The sequence below is a fragment of the Stomoxys calcitrans genome, chromosome 2 (genome assembly GCF_963082655.1).
Source record: "Stomoxys calcitrans chromosome 2, idStoCalc2.1, whole genome shotgun sequence".
NCBI lineage: Eukaryota > Metazoa > Arthropoda > Insecta > Diptera > Muscidae > Stomoxys > Stomoxys calcitrans.
In genome coordinates, this window is record NC_081553.1 from 99,389,030 (window position 1) to 99,413,255 (window position 24,226).

The 24,226-nt window shown below is 34.6% G+C and overlaps 1 protein-coding gene across 2 annotated transcripts in view; it reads left to right on the forward strand.

Moving 5' to 3' along the window:
• Positions 1 to 24,226, forward strand: part of LOC106092030 (3-hydroxy-3-methylglutaryl-coenzyme A reductase) — a 216,812-nt gene that overhangs the window by 12,097 nt on the left and 180,489 nt on the right. For both annotated transcript variants that reach the window (XM_059361878.1, XM_059361880.1), the window contains exon 2: positions 7,207 to 7,232. The gene's annotated coding sequence lies outside the window, so the exon portion shown is untranslated. The remainder of the gene's footprint in view (positions 1 to 7,206; positions 7,233 to 24,226) is intronic.

A 24,226-nucleotide genomic window follows, 5' to 3' on the forward strand; every position in this document is an offset into this window, starting at 1 on the left:
GGCAACACATCGGCTCCTGCTGCCTTCTTGTTCTCGAGCCAAATATTGTATGCCACTTTAACTGTTGCTATGATAATTTTTCAATTTCATCCCTCTATTAGTTAGACGGTAACTTGGGATTTGCACTTCTATAGAACATCAGCGGGTATTTGCTCTTTAGCAAAGTCGCAGATGATGTCCTAAGTCTATATACCAGATTTAGGTTGACATCGGGCGTTAAAGTGTCCTCAGCTGAATGTTAAAACTGAATAAGAGTCGTCATTTGTTTTCTGGTAAACTTTACATCAAAGCGTCTGTTGCTGAGTTGGTAGCGAGCTCGAATACCAGTGCAGGCGTCGGGGGTTCGATTTTCACCAGAAGCTATGGGCTGTGGCTACTGTGGTGGATATGCTATCCTATGCGCCACGGTGATCTCTATGTTATAAACGATTTTACCCTATCACTTGTTTCGTTATTTAACACAGTTTAGATGGCAACCCATCGGCTCCTGCTGCCTTCTTATTCTCTAGCCAAATACAGTATGTCACCTTTTACTGTTGCTATGATAATTTTTCCATTCCATCGCCCTATTAGTTAGACGGTAACTTGGGATTTGCAATTCTGTAGGACTGTAGCAGAGTCGCACATGATGTGCTAAGTCCATGTAGCAGATTTAGATTGACATGGGGCGTTAAACTGTTCTTAGTAAAATATTAAAACTAAATAAGAGTGGTATTTTTTTTTAGCATACCCGGTTGCTGAGTTGGAAGCGAGCTCAGATACCAGTGCAAACATCGGGGGTTCGATTCCCACCAGAAGCTATTGTGGTATCAAAATGCAAATTTTCCCATGAACACTCCATTAATAGACGAAGGCAAACATCTCACATATCAATGAATGGTGTCCGATTCAAGTTTAAAGGGCCTCCTCCGGCGTGCCGCAGTGAGACACCTCTTTGGGGAGAAGTTTTGACATGGCATAGTACCTCACAAATGTCGCCAGCGTTAGGAATGGATAGCCACCGCTGAAATTTTTTTCTGCTATTCTCGCCAGTATTCGAATCCAAACGTTCAGCGCCATAGGCGGACATGCTAACCTCTGCGCTATGGTGGCCTCAACAATAACATAGTCCCCACAACATCCACAATATTTTTTTAAAGATTTCCTCTAAATCGGTCAAATATTTGGAAGCAATATTATGCCCTTTTACCCACTTTTTAAAATTTTTTGTAATTTGTGGTTTATTTTCAAAATTTTTCCTACATCTACCTTCAATACCAGTGTTAAAATCTACCAAAAGCATTCCGACATCATTTGCCCATGCAAAAAAGGGGTTTATGATGAGCACGAATTATGACCAACAGATGAGGGCTATGAAAAAGCCAAGGAAGGTATCTTGACTACTTTTGCCACACAAAATACAATTTGATTTAGGGTCATAAATTAAAATATATTTTTGGTAGGACTATGTGTTGCTGGTATTCATTCATTCATTCATTCTTTATGTATGCCATCATAATAAGAATTGCCTTTCTTCATTGTCAAACCCAATGCACCACACATTGTACAGTGAGCCCTCACATACACCAAAGTAAAAAAGTACAAAAGGACTCGAGCAGACCAGCATTACAAAGATCTGCTGCTGCTGCCGCTGCAACAGTAGGTGGTGGTCTGCTTGACGCCGTGTTTACAAACTCATAAAATGTCAATTCTCGCCAAACCAAAAAAAAAAGTTGAATTACCTTTTTCACCAGAAAGACGACAATTGTGTCTCTGTTTTTAAGCCTTTTGTTTGCCTATCTTTCTTTCGTCTTTAGTATTCAATGTCTAGAAAATAATTGTTAAATAATAAGAGGCTATGTTACTTAACGCCATAAGGGGTAGAGTGTGAAGGGTGTGAAGAATGGTTTGGCGCCTCCTACTATAACAATGGTTGACAGTTTGTTGTGGGTATTTTCCAATTTTTTCTGCTAGGAAATTTGTGCACATTTTTCTTTAATTTCTGTTTGCATTTTACGACGAAATCTTTTTTTTTCTAATTTTTTTATGGACTATTAAAACGAAAGAAATAAAACAAATAACTTTAAGTGACATTCACATAACAGGTAATTTTTATTATTTTAAAACCTTGCAATGTCATAGAAGGGTTGTGGAGATGTGTCATTTCCCGATATATGGTTGGTACCATGTTCGCTTTCGCGACATATTTTTCGTGGTTACGTTTTTGAGATACAAGACTTGAAAGCCAAAAGGCTTGCAGATTTTATTCAGTAGGACATGTTATGTTATCATTGAGATTTTTCTTCTCAAAAGTAATCGCGAAAAACATGTTTTCAAATACGAAAACCAAACGTAATTCCAGCCTATAGTTGCCAATATTAGACTTAAATATTTTAAGATCTAGGGATCACCATTATGGCATTTGATACATAACTTAGATTTAGGAGTGAGGCATCCTCCAAATACTTGTTCCCTAATATCACTTAGATTTACTCTCTTTATTAAAAGATTTTTCATTTGGGTTCCATATTATCCCGATTGGTCTTCATGAAGTTTGTGTTTGATGTAGCCGTAGATATGTAGTCCTTGCTCAGCAATAATTCTGGATCCATCCCAGTATGTAAACTTGTCTGCAGTGGGGAATGCACGGTCTTCATATTACTTTGGGGATATTTTTAGGATTCGTGCCCCCCCACCAGACACTTGGAGCCAAATTTGATCAAATTCGCACCTTATTCTCGAACACTTCAATTCGAGTTCCATATTGTTCCGATTGGTCTACATGTCCATTTTTGGAAAGGTGGACCCCCGGGAACAAGTCTTTCTTAATATTAATATCAGATTTGTACTGTGCTTCCAAATACCTTTCATTTGATACCCATATTATCACAATCTTTCAATATGTCCGCTTGGGGATTTTGGAGAGGGGCGTTTCCCCAGGTAGCTTAACTCCAAGCTTTTGAAAAAATCGTAAATTTGGATTTCCATAGGTAATTGGTAGGTACACCGTAGCGCAGAGGTTAACACTTCCCGCTATGACAATGAGTGCTTGGGTTCGAATCCTGGCAAGAACATCAGAAAAAATTTTCAGCGGTGACATTTGTGGGGTACACTGCCATGTAAAAATTTCTCCCCAAAGAGGTATCGTACTGCGGCACGCCGTTCGGATTCGGCTGTAAAAAGGAGGTTTCTTATCACTGAGCTTAAACTTGAATCGGACAGCACTGATTGATATGTAAGAAGTTTGCTCCAGTTCCTTAACGGAATGTTCATGGAAAATTTACATTTTTTCTTATTTGTAGGATTTGAGCAATGAAAAGGAGCTGAAACTTTAGAATAAAAATATCAATTTTCGTTTGTTTCTCTTTGGAGACGAGCTCAATGATCGGAGATTTTTTTTGCAATGGAAAAGGAAAAACAGAGATCACCACACACTAACCACTATGCATCGCGTTTCGTCATTTGGTTAGAATAACTCATCGCGATGAGTTTTTCTTACCAAAATGACGAAACGTATCCGACAGTGGTTGGTGTGTGTGTGGTAATCTCTGGCTTTCGTAGGATTTTTGCAATGAAAAGGAGCCAAAACTTTAATATAAAATTTCTATCAATTTTCGTTTGTTTCTCTTTGGAGGCGAGCTCAATGATCGGAGATTTTTTTGCAATGGAAAAGGAAAGACAGAGATTACCACACTACTAACCACTATGCATCGCGTTTCGTCATTTGGTTAGAATAACTCATCGCAATGAGTAATTCTAACCAAATGACGAAACGCGTCCCGATGATTTGTTCTAACCAAATGATGAAACGCATCCCATAGTGGTTAGTGTGTATGGTGATCTCTGGCTTTCCTTTTCCATTGCAAAAAAATCATTAAGCTCGTCTCGAAAGAGAAACAAACAAAAATTGTAAAATTAAAATGATCTTAGCCCTAACAGGCAAAAGGCTTAAATTTTCTATTTACACGATCATCTGTTCAAATTTCGATCGCTGATTGATTTCTATTTTACTTATTTTATTATTTTTTTGAAATATTCTTTTTTAAACTCCATCTTAACCTTTAACAAGTAAAAGCGTTCTAAGTCCGGCCGGGCCAAATCTTATATACCCTCCCACCATGGATCACATTTGTCATGATCTTTGCCTGGTATCTCTTTATAAGCAAGCAAAGGATAATTAATAAGAATTACTGGGCTATTGGAGCTATATCAGGAAATAAACCGATTTGGACCGTACTTAGTTTGTATGTTGAAGACCATGGTAAAAGTCATTGCACATAATTTCAGCCAAATTGGATAAAATTTGCGTCTTATAGGGGCTCAAGAAATAAAATCGGGAAATCGGTTAGCATGGGAGCTATATCAGGTTATGAACCGGTTCAGACCATATCTAGCACGTATGTTAGAAGTAAAAGAAGAATTCGTTGTACAAAATGTCAGTCAAACTTGACAAGCATTGTGTCCTCTAGAGGCTCAAGAAGTATAATCGGTTTATATGGCAGCTATATCAGGGTAAGAATTGTGCTCTCTTGAGGCACAAAAATCAAGATCCAAGATCGATTTATATGGCAGATGTATCAAAACATGGAACGATATGTCCCATTTACATTACCAACCGACCTACACCAAAAGGAAGTATTTGTGCAAAATTTCAAGCGCCTAGCTTTATTCTTTCGAAAGAGCGTAGACAGACGGACGATGGGACAGACGGACGGACAATTTGAAAATCTTAAAAACAAGTTCGCTTATTTTGGACTCGAGTCTTAAAAATTAGAATAATTTTTTTTTTCAGTTTGAATTGAAAAAATGATTATTGATATAACAATAAAGAAATGCGATGAATAAAACCGTGATCTAAGTTTATTTACCTTAATAAACACCTGTCATCCCATGATCCATCGTTGACGTCTATTGTCTGTTCTGAATTCGGCTTCTGGATGTAGTAATTTGTTTGGCAAATATTCTCAAATAGGTGTATCATATGGGATAAAAACAGTTAATTAATAATTTTGCTCCCTTTTTTGAAATTGTTTACAGTTCTTTCCGAAAAACAAGATTGTTTTAGTAATTAATATGAATGATGTTGTCTTATAAATCTACTACATTGCAAATCCACTTAATAAAGTTTGCTTAGCCCTTTCGTATTAGCTAAGTTTACGATCTCCATCTGGATACTGAATACCGAATATTGAAAAATATGTAGTGGGAGAGATCACAAATTAATACTTGATTCAAAGCAAATTTAACCAAAATGTGATTTGTGTAAAGATTTTGTCAAAATACATTAAACAAATTGTTGTCCTAACTTTTAAAGATTTAAGCCAAAGATCACAAACTTATTTTAAAGATAACCAATTTTTAATATATTACTAGCCCAATCAAGCGCACTCCGTTGTGCCTTCGACAGTCTGCCATCAGACTCACTTAGACGTTGGCAGTCTGCCATCAGACTCACTTAGACGTTTTCGTCCATTGCGATACCACAGGAACAGAAGAAGGAAGATGCCTTCTAGTTTCTACCGTTGAACCATCCAGATCGCTTTAAAAAGCCCAATAACTTGCGAATGTTCACATCCGCTAAATCAGACAGGTTCTCAAAGAAATGAAAACCTAAAGTGGAACTCCTTCTGACTGCTAGTGCGGAACACACACACACAAAAGGTGTTCTTTAGTCTCTTCTTCTTCGATGTCTTTACAGCTTCTGCAAAAGTCATTGCTGGCAACCTTCAGTCTGTCAGCATGTTTTCCGATTAGACAGTGACCTGTCATGACGAACACAATGACTGAAACGTCTGTTCTAGCCAATGACAGCAAAGCAGTAGACCTCTTCAAGTCTAGATTAGGCCATATAGTACTGGAATGCTCACAGCCCCCTCTTTGTGACCATCTATCATTCGTTGTCCTTCGGGTCTGGTCCTGAAAACTTAACTTACATGTCGCTAGAAGCATACCCACAGATTCCAGTGTCTCTGGACAGTGTAGGGTAGTTCCTTGTCTGCCATGCTCGTCCGCTTTACTATTTCCTGGAATATCTCTGCGGCCCCGCACACAGAACAGGTGAAACTTGAACTGTTCAGTCATCTCGTTGAGAGATCTGCGACAGTTGAGGGCGGTTTTTGTGTTCAGAAATATATTCTCTAGGGATTTATTGGCTGTCTGAGAAGATATAAATACCAATTGTCGTAACGAAATTATATCTTAGCCATTCCACCACTTTCTTAATTGCAAGGATGTCTGCTTGATACACACTATAGTGTTCGGGTAACCTTTTCGATATGACCAGTTCTAGATCTTTAGAGTACACCCCAAAGCCCAACTGGTTGTTTAGTTTAGAACCATCCGTATAGAAGTCTATGTAACTTCTGTTACCAGGTATATCGGAGTTCCAATCGATTCTATCAGGAATAGTGGTATAGTACTTTTGATCAAATGCATTCAAGTGACACTACACTGAAAAAAAAGTTGGCTCAAAATTTAAGATTTTCCTTATTCGCAATATTTTTATATTTAAATGTTATTTTACTAACGGACATGACCATCCGTTTCGAATTTTAATCGCTCATCCATTCATATTTTACTTCATAGATGACTGTCCAATAATTATTTTTTGAGACATTTTTTTTCAAACTTAGCATCTTAACCTAAAAAATTAAACATTTAAAGAAGCTCCTATCCGTTAGGCTATTTTGCGTTTTTAACTACGGTTCACTGTTATCTTCTCCCAAGGTCAATTTTCTAACTTTTAACGATATTTTGACCTGCATTTTTGATTTTTGTCTTTAATAACAAGACGCAAAGTTAACGATTCAAATGAAAAATCCTTAATATGAAGAAAATATTTTTAACAAAAAGGAATGTTTCTTTAAAAAGTTGTAAAAATAGATCCTTTTCAAATTAAGTACGCTAATTTTTGGCTCGAATCTTTAAAAATGGGACAAATTTTTTTCAGTGTTGTAGTGTTGGTTCAGAAATTTTTTGAGCGAATGAACATGAAATGAATTAGATTTAATTTAACTGTTTTTTTTATGGCGCCCTTTCCTATACTCCCAAAAAAAAAAAACCAACTCTCTGGGCCTATCCTTGTTTTAGGTGAAGCATTTGAATGTAGTAGCTCTAAAAATTTTAAATCTATTTTCATCGGACCTCGTTTCCTACTTTATACCTTAAATCGAATTATGTTTGAAAATTTTGAAATCTCTATTAAACTTTATTTGTTTCTATTTTCAGGATTTTCAACTACATTTTAATTAATGGTAAGTGGTCGTATAATATCGCACATGTAGTCTTATAGAATACAACCAGAGAAATAAGTTTGCTGATATTAGCAAACAATGTTTGCAATGGAGGCCACCGTAGCGCAGAGGTTAGCATGTCTGCCTATGACGCTAAACGCCTGGGTTCGAATCCTGGCGAGACGATCAGAAAAAATTTTCAGCGGTGGTTTTACCCTCCTAATGCTGGCAACATTTGTGAGGTACTATGCCATGTAAAATGTCTCTCCAAAGAGGTGTCGCACTGCGGCACGCCGTTCGGACTCGGCTATAAAAAGGAGACCCTTTATCATTGAGCTTAAACTTGAATCGGACTGCACTCATTGATATGTGAGAAGTTTGCCACTATTCCTTAGTGGAATGTTCATGGGCAAAATTTGCAGTTTGCATTTTGTTTGCAATGTTGTTGAAAATCGGACCACAAATGAAAATTTAGCAGCCCGAACAATTTTTCGAAATGCCGAGGTGGCCAATTGTAGGGGCCTGCCAAGAGGCGCCCGGACAACCTAGGGCCTTAAGATTTTGCGTATGATTTCGCCAACACCTTGGCTCTAAACATTTCAAATAGATATCTCTACCCTTCTTACACGGCATATTTTTACTAGTTTTTTTTATCGTTTTTCTCCCACTGTGTATCGTCCTAACTTGGAATTTCCTACCCTCCAGATAACCACTTGAACTGGATGATGTATATTTACACAATAATTTTTCTTAGAGAATTGCGTCAACATTTAATTTTTATGGAAAACTAGTCGAATCGGGCCCGCTCCGCTGCGCCTTCTTTAGCCCTCTAATATCTTTTTAGGGTGGGGACACTTCGCCCTGAATGTGGACATCGAATTCGTGCCATTGCAGCCTATGACGCTGAACGCGTTCGAATCCTGGCGAGAACTTCGGACTAAGCGGTGTTTAATGTTGGCGACATTTGCGAGGTACAATGCCATGCATGATCATTTAAAACATAAATATGAGATGTTTGAAGGGTGTTTTGGAGTTGGGGCGGCCACCTGCACTGAAATTAGATATCAAATCCGTTTTTTATTCCCAACGGAAATGAAGTTCAGTTTAGGGGGTGGTTTACACTTAGCTCTACTTTGGCTGCATATCAAATTCGTTTTCTACTCTCAAATACCTTTCATTTGAGTCCCATATTTTCATAATGGGTCAAATAACCCATTTGACATATCTTTAGGAGGAGAAGCGCCACCCAGACTTGAACGAAAATTTTAATGTCATATTTGTAATCTACTCCCTGATACCATTCATTTGAGTCCCATATAGCCATGGTCGGCTAATATGCCCATTTTGGGGTATATGGGTTTGGGCGACTTCCCATTACTTGGACCTAATGTTTTATGCCATATTTGTAATCTAATGCCAATAACTTTTCATTTGAGTTCCATATTGACATGAACTTCGAATATATCTGTTTAGAGAAGTTTTGGGTTTGGGGGGCCCCGCCATATTCGTTTTCTGGTCCCCAATACCTTTTATTTAATACCTATATTGTCCCGATCGGTCCACTTTTGATTTTGGGTTGTGTTTTTGGCGTAAGGGGGAGGTTCCGTCCTCCTTCCGATATCGAAAAATTATGTAGCCTTTATTTCCCTCCAGACCAACCTACGCAATATGCAAAAATTTCGAGAAAATGGGTTCTGCCGTTTCTAGTTCAGTCTATACGGAACAAATATACCGAGTCCCATATATCCGTGATTGGCTAATGTGCCCATTTTGGGCAGTGTTGTTGAGGTGGGGTGACCCCCTATACTTCGACATGAATTTTTTATGCCAGGTTCATTATATACTCCCGAATACTTTTCATTTGATACCCATATTGTCCTTATCGGTGCACTTTTGATTCTGGGTGGTGTTTTTGGGGTAACGGTCGAGGGTCCGCCCCCATCCGTTATCAATAAATTATAAAGCTTATTCCTACTTCCTGGCCACATTCGTAATCTACTACCGAATACCTTTCATTTGAGTCCCATATTGCCATGATCGTCAAGTAAACCTAGTTTAAGGGGTTTTGGGGCTGGGGCAGCCTCTTAGGTACTTGGACCCAACTTTCATTATAAAATTCGTACTCTACTCTTGAATACCTTACATTTGAATCCCATATTGTCTCGATCGGTCCACTTTTATTTTTGGGTAGTACTTTTGTGGTAAGGGGAGGGTCCGCCCCCCTCCCGATATCAAAAAATCATATAGCCTATGTTTCCTTCCAGACCACCCTACACAATCTTGTGAAAATTTCAAGGTAAACGGTTCAGCCGTTTTTGAGTCTATACGGAACAAACAAACCGACAAACAAACAAACCGACAAACAAACAAACCGACATACAAACAAACAAACATACAAACAAAAAATTAGATTTTCATAAAATATATTTCTTGTACTATTTTTGGTTGTTTGGTTTATATAGAATTTTTTAAATATTAAATGTTCTCCACTATGAATTTTTCCGGAGGCCACCGTAGCGCAAAGGTTAGCATGTCCGCATATGACGCTGAACGCCTGGGTTCGAATCCTGGCGAAAACATCCGAAAAATTTTTCCGCGGTTGTTATGCCTTCCTATTGCATGCGACATATGTGAGGTACTCGGCTATGAAAAGGAGTTCCCTTATCATTGAGCTTAAACTTGAATCGGATAGCACTCATTGATATTTCAGCGCTGGTTGCCCCCTCCTAATGGTGGCGACATTTTTGAGGTACAATGCCATGCAAAAACTTCTGCTCAAAAAAAGGTGTCGCACTGCCGCTCGCCGTTCGGACTCGGCTATAATAAGGGGACCAATTTCTCACTCATTGATATGTGAGGAGATTGCCCCAGTTCCTTAATGGTATGTTCATGGGCAAATTTGCATTTACATGTATTTTTCCTCTCCATTATACCCCACCCTAATGTGCCTGTATCTGTCTGAGTGTCAACAATTTAAATCTCTTCAAGAATCTTAAGGAAAATTGAAAAATAAGTTCATATCAAATAGACGGAGAAATGGAGAGAAAAACAGCAAATATCCATTTGGCCTTATCTTCCAAGATGTTTAGTAGGTTAAATTGCTGGAACATCTGGTTTTGTAACTCTTCTCAGCATCCAGCCAGTCAGTCAGTCAGTCAGGCAGCCAGCCAGCCACATGTCTACCCAACTCAAAATGAAATCTTTAGGGAAGTGTAAGCTCCCTATGCAAGTACACAAAAACTTTTTTGGGCTCTCCCCCCCACACACACTCCATGTTGGCTGTTGCCCTCCAACATTATAGCCCTAATAATGTTTTTTAATATTTGTTTTGCTTTTGCTTTTTCTTTAAAATTACTGACAACCCAACAAGACGTGGACAATTTCTTTTATTCCCTACCTTCCCCTCTCACCCGCAGCCCACTACAACTCCTGTAATCTTCAGTGGAAAGAAACCCCCTTGAAGATATAAAAGTTTTCCACCATCTACCACTACCACTACTACATCTACATAGTTGGAAGAGCAAACAAAGTTGTTGTGTTTGCGTATGGACTTTTCAAGAATTTCCATTTTTAAGTGTTCTGATTGAATTGTAATGCCTTTTACACAGAAAATAAGAAAAAACGTAATCAATATTTTCTCCTTGGCTGGCAAGTTTGACAACAAGGAATTTTTATGCTATGCGCCACAGATTTTCATATTAATTTTTGCTTTTGTTTTTCTTTGTTTTATGACAGCCTTTTCGTATTTGCTTTGGCTCTTTTTGCGTGCATTTTTGTGGCATCCTTGTTGTTGGGATCTTTTTTGGTTTGAGGTTTTTTTTTATTTTGTGTTCATTTTTCCACCAGACTACATTTCAATTTACAACTTTTGTCATTTATGTAAAATTTCCCTTATCAGTAATTTTTAATTTCCTGTTTCCTCATTTTCCTACGAGATACAGGAAAGCGGACGATGATTTTATGCTCGATAGGATAGTGTGCCAATGTAGGAGGTTTTAAGTTGTTATTTGTTTATGATGTCTTAAAACGATTTAAAAAGTATGGACGAGAAAATTAATGAAACTAGCGCCATCTATACATGAAGTACAATTAAGTGAAATTGTAAGTCATTTTGTAATCATAGTTTAATATTGGTGAAAGATTTAAGCTTCTTTTGGGAGACTCCGGCAACGATAATGAAAGTATGTTTTGTTTCACACTACTGGCTTATAAATGTTGCAGCTTAAATGTTTGCAACTTCTCTAAGATTGTTATCGCTCAGCGGCAAGCCAGTCGCATTTGGCAACACAAACAGGATGCAATAAGAAAGAAATATAGCCTGTTTTCCTTAAAAGGATACAAGAAACAAGTAAAAGCAAAGTTTGGCCGGGCCCATCGGTTTTAGATCATACTTGATACTTATTGGAAGTCAAAATGAAATATTTCATGCAAAATTTCGTCCAAATCGGATAAGAATTGCGCCCTCTAGAAGCTCAAGAAGTCAAGCCCCAAGATCGGTTTATATGGCAGATATATCAGGTTATGAACCGATTTAAACCATATTTAGCACAGTTGTTGGAAGTCATAACGGAACACCACATGCAAAATTTCATCCAAATCCGATATAAATTACGCCACCCAGAGGCTAAATAAGTCTTATCGGTATATCGGTTTATATAGCGGCTACATCAGGTTATGGACGGATTTAGACCATATTTGACACAGTTGTTTGAAGTCATAACGGAACACTTCATGCAAAATTTCAGCCGAATTGGATAAGAATTGGCCCCTTTAAAAGCTTAAGAAGTCAAGACCCAAGGTTGGTTTATATGGCTGCTATATCAGGTTATCAACCGATTTGGACCATACTTGGCACAGCTGTCGGAGTGCTACCAAAACATTATGTTCAAATTTCAGTCAAATCGAATAAAAATTGCGCCCTATAGAAGCTTTAAAAGTCAAGATCCCAGATGGGTTTATATGGCAGCTATACCAAATGGATCGATTTAGCCCATTTACAGTATCAACCGATTTGGCCCATTTACAATCCCAACCGATCTACACTAATAAGAAGTGTTTGTGCAAAATTTTAAGCAGCTCGCTTTACTCCTTCGAAAGTTAGCGTACTTTCGACAGACGGATGGACGGACATTGCTATATCGACTTAAAATGTCATGACGATCAAGAATATATATACTCTACGGGGTCTTAGATGCATATTTCGAGGAGTTACAAAAGGAATGACGAAAATAATATACCTCCCATCCTATGGTGGAGAGTATAAAAGCGCGAGTAGATTTTGGTACGTTTATACAATACAGCGCATTGAGACAGAAAGACTATGCCATAGAATCTAAAAAGTTCCGAAAGTTGCGAAAACATATTGCCAATGGTTTTGGTTTAATACGCTGCAGTTGTCAGACCCCTGATGTTAGGCACTTCAAGAATTCAACCAATGTTTAGAACTCAGTCCGAACGGAAAAATAGGTAATCATTTCAGACCCATTATAGTGTGAATCATTAGACCGCCATTAAATCTTTGATGAACGTATTTCAAATTTGATTATGAATATTCCTTTATCAGTTTATAGGCTATCCGATTCAGCTTAAAGCTCAATTATAAGGGGCTTTCTTTTCATGGCCGAGTCCAAATGGCGTACCGCAAAGATAGTAAGAAGTTTAGTAGAGAAGTTTTGCACAGCTGGGTACCTCACCAATATCGCCAGTATTTGTGACGGCATAATCACCGATGAAAATTTTTTCTCATGTTCTCGCCGTGATTCGAACCCAGGCTCTCAACTTCGTAGGCGCACATGCTTGTCTGCTCTACGATTTCCTCAAAAATTTCTTTGGCTAACTTGGAATTTTTTGGATTACATTTTTTTCTTCTAGGCCAATCTTCCAATTTGGATGTGTAAGGGAACAGAAACAGAATTATAACCAAATTTTTCGAATTTTATAAAAAAAAACTTTTCCATTTTTTTTTTTGAAAATTCTAATACAAATTGATTTTTAGCGAACCATTAAAATTTAGCGACAATGCTATTTTTGATTGAATAATCGAAAAATTGGCTTTATTTGATTTTTATCGAGAAATTGGGAATATTCGATGTAAATCGAAAAATAGGAATTAGTCCATGCCCAAAAAATAGCGATTATTCGATTTTTAAGTACAAATAGGGATTATCGATTTGAGATTCCATTGCATTGCAGGGTATTGTCCGGCTTTAGACCTTTGTTTAATGCCTTCTATCCAAAGAATAGCATTGCAAAAAAGCATTTAAAAGTCAGCAAAAGTTCAATTGTTTTATTGAAAAATTGGGCTTATTCGATTTTATTGGGGCGGCTTCAATTTTATTGAAAATTGAGTTTCAATCAATAATCGGGATTATTAGATTTTATCCAGAAGATTAGGTTTTCGAATATTTTATAAAAAATGGATTATCGATTTTCTAATAAAATTTTTATTATCAATTTTTTTTCAAATTTTTTTTTTTTTACAAAATTTCGATAATAGATTTTTTTTTACAAAATTTCGATAATCAATTTTTTTACATTTCAATTATCGATTTTTTTATAAAGTAATTATAATATGGATACTTTAAAATTTCGATTATTTTGGTTATCGATTTATAGTAAAAATTCGAATATCGATATTTTGTACCAGTTCGATTTTATTTGTTTTATAAATATTAAATTACCCATTTTAATAAAAATTTCTGTTCTTTTATATATTCACGAATAACAGTGCACATAGGTCCATGTTTTCAATTTGAGCTGAGGAGATTATTCAAGTTATATCAAAAAAATTGAAATTATAATTTTTTATCAAAAAAATCTAGATTCTTTGATTATTATCGAAAAATTCAAACTATTTGATTATCGAAAAATAGGGATTTTTCAATTTTTATCGAAAATCGAGATTATTGGATTTGTAACGAAAAATTGGGTCCACGTTTTCAATTTGAACTGAGGAAATTATTCAAGTTATATCAAAAACTTGAGACTATAAGTTTTTATTAAAAAAATCTAGATTCTTTGATTATTATTGAACTTCAAACAACTGTGCTAAGTATGGTTCAAATCTGTCCACAACCTGATATAGCTGTCAAATAAAACCGATTTTGGAACTTGACTTCTTGAGCCACTAGAGGGCGCAATTCTTATCCTATTTGGCTAAAATTTTGTATAATGGCTTTTGCCACGTCCTTCAACATACGTGTCAAATATGGTCTGAATCGACCTACAACCAGATACAGCAACCATATAAACTGATCTACCTTTAATACTTCTTGAGTCCTATATTGGACAATTCTTAACCGATTTGGCTGAAATTCACTCCATTTATAGTCCAAATCGGACTATAACTTGATATGCATATCCATTATTCTTTGTTTGCCTAACAAGAGATACCGGGGAAAGATCTCAACATATTCGATCCATGGTGGAGAATGTATGACATTCGGCCCGACCGAATTTAGCACGCTTTTACTTGTTTTATTCGTATGTGGATATGACGTATTAAGACGATGATTGTAAACATAGAAAACATACATCTGTTTACCCCATTCATGTTTACACTTAATATACTGGAACAGTACAAACGGGTACTTTTCCATTAAAAATTCGCCTATAGACAATTATAGGAGAGTAAGAAGAGCCATTTTTCTCTTTTGCTATTTATTTGAATTAAGCAGAATTTTTGAAATTAGGGAAACAGCATGTTCAAATTTTTTCACTCCTGAAGCAGTTAATGAATTGTGAAACACCATATTTTGGAGGTTTTCAATCAGAGTGAAAAAAAAAACTTTACAAATTTGTTTAAAAAGTTAATTAAATATTAAATAAAATATTTTAAAAGATCAATACCAATTATTTAATGGTGAATGCCGTTGTTTCAGAATACGAAATATAAAAGGTACTTGAGCAACTTTTCAGTTATTTCTCAATTTAATTACATGAACCCCAGGGTGATGGATCATTTGAATATATATTCCCAATAAAACTTATGCCCTTTTTACTTGTTTTATTCTTATGTGGGTATGACGTATTAAGACGATGATTGTAAACATAGAAAACATACATCTGTTTTTCACCATTCATGTTTACATTTAATTTACTGGAAAAGAACAGACGCGTACTTTTCCAGTGGAAAGAAACCTCCAGTAAAAATTTGCAAATTTTGCCCATGAACATTCCACGAAGGAATAGGCGCAAACTTCTCACATATCAATGAGTGTAGTCCGATTCAAGTTTAAGCTCAATGATAAGGGGCCTCCTTTTTCTAGCATTAGGAGGGAAAAACCACCGCTGAAAAGTTTTTCTGATGGTCTCGCCGGGATTCGAACCCAGGCGTTCAGCGTCATAGGCGGACATGCTAACCTCTGCGCTACGGTGGCCTCCTTAAATGTATAACACTGCTGCATAAACTCTGCTCAGTGTACAACAATACTACACAACAACAACATTATGTGACTTATGTATGTTAAGAAAAATTCCCTTTAAAATTTTATGTTAAGGGAATGCCAAAAACTCTTATAAAAGAATTTGGAGGCTTAAAGTCCACACCATATTCCCACTCACTTTTTAATATCGATTCCATTCCGTGTTTTTTTTTTTATCAAAAACCGGATTTTGATTTTTTGATTGTATTCAATAAGTCGTGATATTTTAACTTAATCAAAAAATCGGAATTGTTCGACTTTTTGATATTTGATTTTTTATTAAAAATTCGTAATTTAAGATTTTTATTAAAAAATCTTAATCTTTAGTTTTTATAGAAAAGTTGTGATATTTCGATTCTATCCCAATAATCGTTATAATGCGACTTTATCCAAAAATCGGATTTGTCAGATTTTTATTCACAAAATTGAAATTATTCAATTTTGATCGATAATCGATATTATTAGATTTTTACCGAAACATTAGAGTTTTAATCGAATATTTTACAAAAATTTGGACATCGATTTTTTTTAAATACGATTAGCAATTTTTATTTTTGATTTTTCGACAGTATTCAAAAATCGGATTTGTTAGATTTGTATAAAAATATCGGAATTGTTGGATTTTTTTTATTGAAATCGTAATTTTTTGAGTTTTATTAAAAATTTTGATTTTGTGATGTTTATTGAAAAGTCGTTATATTACGTTTGTATCCCAAAAATTGTGATTTTGCGACTTTATCCAAAATTTGGATTTGTCAGACTTTTATCTAATATTTATTGGAATAATTAATTTTTTATCGATAATCGATATTTTCAGTTTTTTACCTAAACTTTGGAGTCTTAATCGAATATTTTATAAAAAGTTTATTATCGATTTTTTTAAAAATTTGATTACTAATGTTTTCAAAGCATTGGGAAATTTCTGAAAAAATTTAAATATTTTTGACGAAAAACCGGATTCGTCAGATTTTTATTTATAACTTACTGGAAATATTCAATTTTGATCGATAATCAATATTATTAGATTTTTACCAAAACATCGCTTGCTTTATCTATAAATTTTCGTTTATTTTATATATTTTTTTTTTAAATTCGATTTTTATTTTTTTGCATTATTCAGGGCTGCTGAAGTCATTTAATCTATTTGGCACTATTTGAAAAACTCGTTTTGGTGACAAACGGGTCGTTTTGTCCTATGAATTGTTAAGAAAAAGTAGTTTAAGAAATGAGTGTCAGATAGCGTCGATCTGACTCTCTGGTGTCTTTTCACGGATATAACGTAGAATGAATATGTCTTCTATGGCAGATTTACTAGTTCTAAACCCGCATTGATAATAGCTTTCACTCATAGAAAAAAGTTAGCTGAAAGTAGCAAACACTGACTGCTGAATAGTTGTAGTTAATTTTTCGTTATGTATACCAATGAATGCGATGTCATGTGCACAAGGAATCTGTTACCAGGTAGCTTCTTTACAGTAATATTCCACAAATTAAAATCATCTTGCTTTTTTGCTAATGCAGTAGCCCTATGTTTGCTGAAACAACAGTAATGTCTGCTTTCTCATTTTCCGCAGACAAAAACTGTTGTTTTAGCAAACATTTGGTTCGGTGTATAATTTCGTAGATTTTGGATTTAAATCTCTCATAGAGTAATCTAGAGAAGACAATGCCTTGCCTCGGTTCTTATGTACGATACATAGTATGCCCACATTCCAATCACTCAGTATGGGTTCTCCAAGCCAGATGTGTTGCATCCGGTACTTAACCAGATCCACCAGTAACCCATCGGTTTTAAAAGCCTTGTTGTTTTTTAGTTGTTGAGATGAAATGTTTCATTTCAGAACATTCTATCTTTTCGGAGTAATTTAAGTTATTATTTTTCCTCTCTGAAATGTCTTTTTCAACCAAAACAGACTTAACATGGCGAACAAGTTTTATTGATTTATTTTTTTTTACCGTGTCTATGACAAACGACTTTGCTTACTTCTGTCCTAACTCGAGTTAGATTTATAAAAGACAGCTTTATTTTTTTGGGCATTCTAGCCATTTGGTGTTAGTAGGTCATCCACCATACATATCTGGCTTGGATCCCAACTACAACTTATCACTTATTTGTTAACTCCTGAAGCAGTTGATGAATTGTGAAACACCATATTTTGGTGGTTTCGATCAGAGTGAAAACAAGTATACGTGTGCTAAGTTCGGCCGGGCCGAATCTTAAGTACCCACCACCATGGATTCCGTTAAAAATGTATCCTTATTAACTGAGTTTGTATTTGAATTATTTTGGTCTCAAGAAGATATATCGGAATATCAGGGGTGTGGCTTATATCACCATATTGACCGATTGGGATAAAACTTGACACTGATGTTGTAAGTCATAAGATAGGTTTTTGGGCCAAATTTCAGCCAAATCAGGTGAAAATTTAGGCTCCTAAGGGCTGAAGAAGTCAAATCCGGGGATCGGTTTATATGGATTTTTCATGAGGCGTTTTGTTATGACTTTCAACAACTGCGGCAAATATGGATCAAATCGGTCTATAACCTGATATAGCTGCCATATAAACCGATCTTGGATCTTGATTTCTTGAACCACTAGAGGGCGCTATTCTTAACCGATTTGGCTGAAATTTAGCATGACGTATTTTGTTATGACTTCCAACATCTGTCCTGAGTATGGTTCAAATTGACCCATAATCTGATATAGCTACCATATAAACCGATCTGGGATCTTTACTTCTAAAGCCTCTAGAAGGCGCAATTCTTATCCGATTTGGAATTTTGCACAACGGCCTTTAACATATGTGTTCAATATGGTCTTAATCGATCTATAGCCTTATTTAGCTACCATATAAACTGATCTCCCGAATATGCTTCTTGAGCCCCTACAAGGCGCAATTCTTATCTAAATGGTTTGAATTATTACCCAATGTCTTCTACTATGGTCTTCAACATTCAATTAACTTATGGTCCGAATCGAACTATAACCTGATATATCTCCAATTGCATGACAATCCTTATCCAGTATACTTTGTTTGCCTAAAAAGAGATACCGCGCAAAGAACCCGACAAATGCGATCCATGGTGGAGGGTATATAAGATTCGGCCGAACTTGGCTCTTAATTGTTTATTTCTCAATTTAATTGCGTGGACCCCAGGTGATGGGAAATTTAAATATGTGTCCCCAATGAACTTAATGCTATTTTTATTTGTTATGTTCTTATCTGGATATGAAGTGTTAAGACAATGATTGTAAACATGGTAATCTTACATTTGATTGTTAATTTATACATGTTTTGAAAAACATTGTATATAACGTTAGACTGACAATGGTGATTTGTCTAAATTAAATAGCCATTTAAATCATACAAGACAATTATCATCAAGTGACTTATGTAAGTTAAAAAACTCCACAAAAAAATTCCCTTTAATGTATCTTTAAAATGAAAGAATTTGGGGAGTTAAAGTCAGTCCACACCATATTCCCACTCACTTTTTGATACCGATTTCCTAATCAAACCAATACATGACAATCTCACGCAATGAGTCCAATTTATGTTTTCGCAATGTTTGCGGAAACATTTTTTGCATTAAAATGCAACAGCAACGGCAACTCGTAAGCATAAAAAACGAACAACCCACCAACCCAACATTTTATGCCAGCCGCGCATTAACATTTAAAGGCACTCAACAAAATTGTCGACAATGGCATATAAAATGAACCAAAAAAATATGTCCAATTTTTAAGAAATAAATTGCAATAATACGCGGCTACTAATTTTTAGTAGTCAGTGATGGTGAGCCATCATCATCATCATCATGATCATTGTCATCGTCACAAGACACAAAAACAAATAGTTTTCGAAAAAAAAACAAAATGCATAGGAAAACATAAAGATGGCCAGATATAAAGTCAACTCATGAGTATGTAGAGCCTTACCTGTCTGCTGATCTTTTAACTACTCCTACCTTTTGCCGGAGCTTTGATAGTGTTTTGTGTTTGTCTTTTTTTCTTCTTTTTGTTTCTTTCAATGAATCTTTTTCTTTTCTTATAATTTTGTAATTTATATGTATGACAAAGCGCTCTGCATTCGCGCACTAACATATGAATAGTTTTATAATAAAAAGGCCCAAATGTTGTATGGAATACATAAGGGTAGCTTGTACTATGGATTAAATAATTGTCTGCAATTTAATAGCACTGTGGTATGAATCTTAAGCTATGGCATATACTAAAAAACTAAAAGTTGTGCAGTACTATACAAAAAACTATAAGGAAAGAGAAAGAATTATCGATAAATATTCAGAAAAAATTTGGTTAATTTTTAAATTTTATTTTAATTGGAATGGCTCTGTCATCAAAGTTTCAATAGGGAATTGGACTTTTCATTTATCATTCATTATTTAGAAAAATTAGAAATTATTCCCCTTTTGTTCTCACTTTTGTCAGACAATTTTAAATAATTCGATTTTTTCTGTTAGCGATTTTTTATTGTTTTTTAATATCTTTTTGTGATTTTTTGAACATCTTTCAGCTCGGGATCATATTCATTGCTTTCTATTCGAAAGCAATAAATAAATCTATTTCTATTAGAAAACAAAGATTGAATTAATTCGATTATCAAAAAAATCGAAAAAAATCGATTATCAAAAACAAATCGAAAAAATTTAAAATAAAATTTATCAAAAATAATCGAAATAATATGATTTTAATATAAATCGAAATTTGTATCTCTTTTCCTTTTCAAAATTCGATTATATTGAAAATCGAAATTATCCGAGATACATTTTAAGGAATAAACCAAAACTTTTCGATTTAAAAAAAAATTATGTTCTTTTCGAACAAAAATCGATATTCGCTTAAAAAAGTTAAGAATTAAATTGATTTCTATTAGAAAACAAAAATTTAATTAATTCGATTATCAAAAAAATCGAAATAATTCGAATATTAAAAAAAAAATTAAATAATACCATTATCAAAATTTAATCGAAATAATATGATATTAATATAGATCAAAATTCTTATCTCCTTCCCTTTTCAAAAATCGATTATATGGAAAATCGAAATTATTCGAAATCGAAATTGATATATTTTTACAAAACTTTCCGATATTTTTACGAAACTTTTCGATTTTAAAAAAATATTGCCCTTTTTTGAACATCGATATTCGTTTGAAGAATGTTAAGAAATAAATCGATTTCTATTAGAAAACAATAATTGAATTAATTCGATTATAAAAAAATCGAAACAATTCGATTATAAAAAAATTGAAATAATACGATTATCAAAAATAAACTAAATAATATGATTTTAATATAGATCGGAATTTTTATATCTTTACCTTTTCAAAATTCAATTGTATGGAAAATCGAAGTTATCCGAAATTTGAAATTGATATATTTTTACAAATAAATCGAAACTTTTCGATTTCAAAAAAATGTTGCTCTTTTTTGAACATCGATATTCGTTTAAAGAAAGTTAAGAAATAAATCGATTTCTGTTAGAAAATAAACATTTAATTAATTCGATTATGATTTAAATATAAATCAAAATTCTTATCTCTTTCCTTTTTCAAAATTCTATTATATGGAAAATCGAAATTATCCGAGATTCGAAATTGATATTGATATATTTATAGGAATAAATCGAAACTTTTTGATTTAAAAAAAAAATCGATTATCAAAAAAAATCGAAATAATTCGATTATCAAATAAAGAATCTAAATAATATGATTATCAAAAGTAATCGAAATAATATGATTTTAGTAGAAATCGAAATTCTTATCTCTTCCCTTTTCAAAATTCGATTATATGGAAAATCAAAATTATCCGAAATTCGAAATCGAAATTGATATATTTCTAAAAATGTTGTTCTTTTTTGAACAAAACAAATCGATTTCTATTAGAAAACAAAAATTTAATTAATTCGATTATCAAAAAAATTGAATTAATTCGATTAACAAAAAAAAATTAAATAATACGATTATCAAAATTTAATCGAAGTAATATGATTTTAATATAAATCGAAATTCTTATCTCTTTCCATTTTCAAAATTCGATTTTATGGAAAATCGAAATTATCCGAAGTTCGAAATCAAAATTGATATATTTTTGGGAATAAGTCGAAACGTTTCAATTTTAAGAAATGTTGTTCTTTTTTGAAAAAAAATCGATATTCGTTAAAAAATTTAAAGAAATAAATCGATTTCTATTAGGAAACAAAAATTTAATTAATTCGATTATTAAAAAATCGAAATAATTCGATTATCAAAAAAAAAATTGAAATAATACGATTATCAAAAATAATCAAAATAATATGATTTTAATATTAATCGAAATTCTTTTCTATTTCTCTTCTCGAAATTCGATTATATGGAAAAAAATTCGAAATCGAAATTGCTAAATTTTTACCAATAAATCTAAACATATCGATCATAAAAAGAATTTAAAAAAAAAATCGATATTAGGTTAGTCAAAAGTACCCATTTATTTATATCAATTGTAATTTTTTGAAAAAAATCATGTGTATTTAAATTTTTAATTCATCGGGTTGTATCAAAGCATTTAATTAGTTTGTTTATACCCTACACCACAACTGTGTTACATGGTATTATAACTTAGTGTTTTGTTTATAACACCCAAAAGGAAGAGAGATTCGATTTAGCTATGTCCGTCTGTCTGTCCGTCTGTCCATGTTAATTTGTGTACAAAGTACAGGTCGCAGTTTTCAACCGATCGTCTTAAAATTTGGAACAGGCATGTTTTTCGGCCTTGAGAAAGATCCTATTGAATTTTGAAAAAATCGGTTCAGATTCGGATATAGCTCCCGTATATATGTTCTTCGATTTCAACTAATATTGCAATGACGTGGTCATTTTTTAACCGATTCTATCGAAATTTGGCATATATCTCCCGATTTTCGCTCCTAGATCCACTGCAAGCGCATTTATTGAACAATCTTGCCAAAATTTGCACAATGTGTTCCTCTACGACTGCCACAATACCTGAGACTTTTGCTCGAAATCGGTTCATATTTAGATATAGATCCCATATTTAGTTCGTCCGATTTTGAGAAATATTCCAATAAAGTTCTCATTTGTTAGCCGATTCTCTCGAAATTTGACAGGAAGGATTTTCTTATGACTTGAATTTACTGAATTTCTTAGAAATTTTTGTTCAGTTTTGCAAAAAATTTTACTTTTCCGGTAGAATCGATACGAAAAAATATCAATCGATATTTTCACAAATAATAAAATATCGATAGTGCCATCGATATTTTGCCAACTCTACCAAGGCAGGGATCTTTTTAGAGCTATGTACGCATTGTCGGGAGTCATTTGGGGTTCTTGACGGGTGTAGGATAACGTTTTCGCTTAAGGCTCTGTCCTCGAGCCATGTGTGGGCGAGGATTCTGGAAAGACGCAAGGAGTATCCTCGGATCATAAATAGATCAAATTTGTAAATTTTGCCCATGAACATTCCGCTAAGAAACGGAGCCAAACTTCTCACATATCAATGAGTGCAGTCCGATTCAAGTTTAAGCTCAATGATAAGGGGCCTCCTTTTTATAGCCGAGTCGGAAAGGCGTGCCGCAGTGCGACACCTCTTTGGAAAGAAGTTTTACATGGCATAGTACCTCACAAATGTTGCCAGCATTAGGAGGGGAAACCCACCGCTGAAAATTTTTTCTGATGGTCTCGTCAGTATTCGAACCCAGGCGTTCAGCGTCATTGGCGGACATGCTAACCTCTGCGCTACGGTGGCTTCCGTAGACCTATTAGCTGGAACCTGACCATCTTAGCCCACAATTCCCATTTGGGATGGCTTTTTTGACCTTACATTATAATGCAATAAACGCCCAAAATATTCCATATAAAGCCCATGGTGCATATTTAAAACCTCACCCACACATAGCAACCAATAAATAAACGTGTCATATCAGTGTTTATCCATATGTACATACAATTACGGCGCATGCGTAAAGACGAGCAAAGAAATATTTATTTGCTGGCAACACGCTCTGAATACCACCAGGCGAATTCAATTGATATGAAAAAGGCATTTAGGAGGCACTTGAAACATAGCAACACAAGAAAGCGAAAAAGACTATGACAAAAAAAAAGTAAATCTGATGACAATGAAATGGGGAAGAGAAAAATACTACAAAAACAACAAAGAAAATATTAAGAAAGCAACAAAAAAAAAACAAGTACAACAGTGAACGTGTCGTTGAGGTGAGTAAGAGCTGGCGAACGCGGGCGCATGCTTCCCATTCAAAATCACAACAGAGAGCGAACAAAAACTTGAGCCACGCCAATGAAGCTCATGTTGTGGTCTTGTCCGATGTCTGTCGTCAGATTCCAACAGTCACTGAATTGAGGGTACAAAAAATGTTTGGTAATAGTGGCATCCATTGACTACATAATACTCGTATCCATGTCTGTAGTCAGTGAGTGGCCAACGAACGCCACCTCCAACGAAACCACACAAATAAACAACACCATCAGTCAGGCTGAAAAGCCGCCAAACTGTCAGCCAGCCAGTCACTTAGCTTGCATACTAGTTGGCCTCCTCTCAACAGGTGGAGAAAGT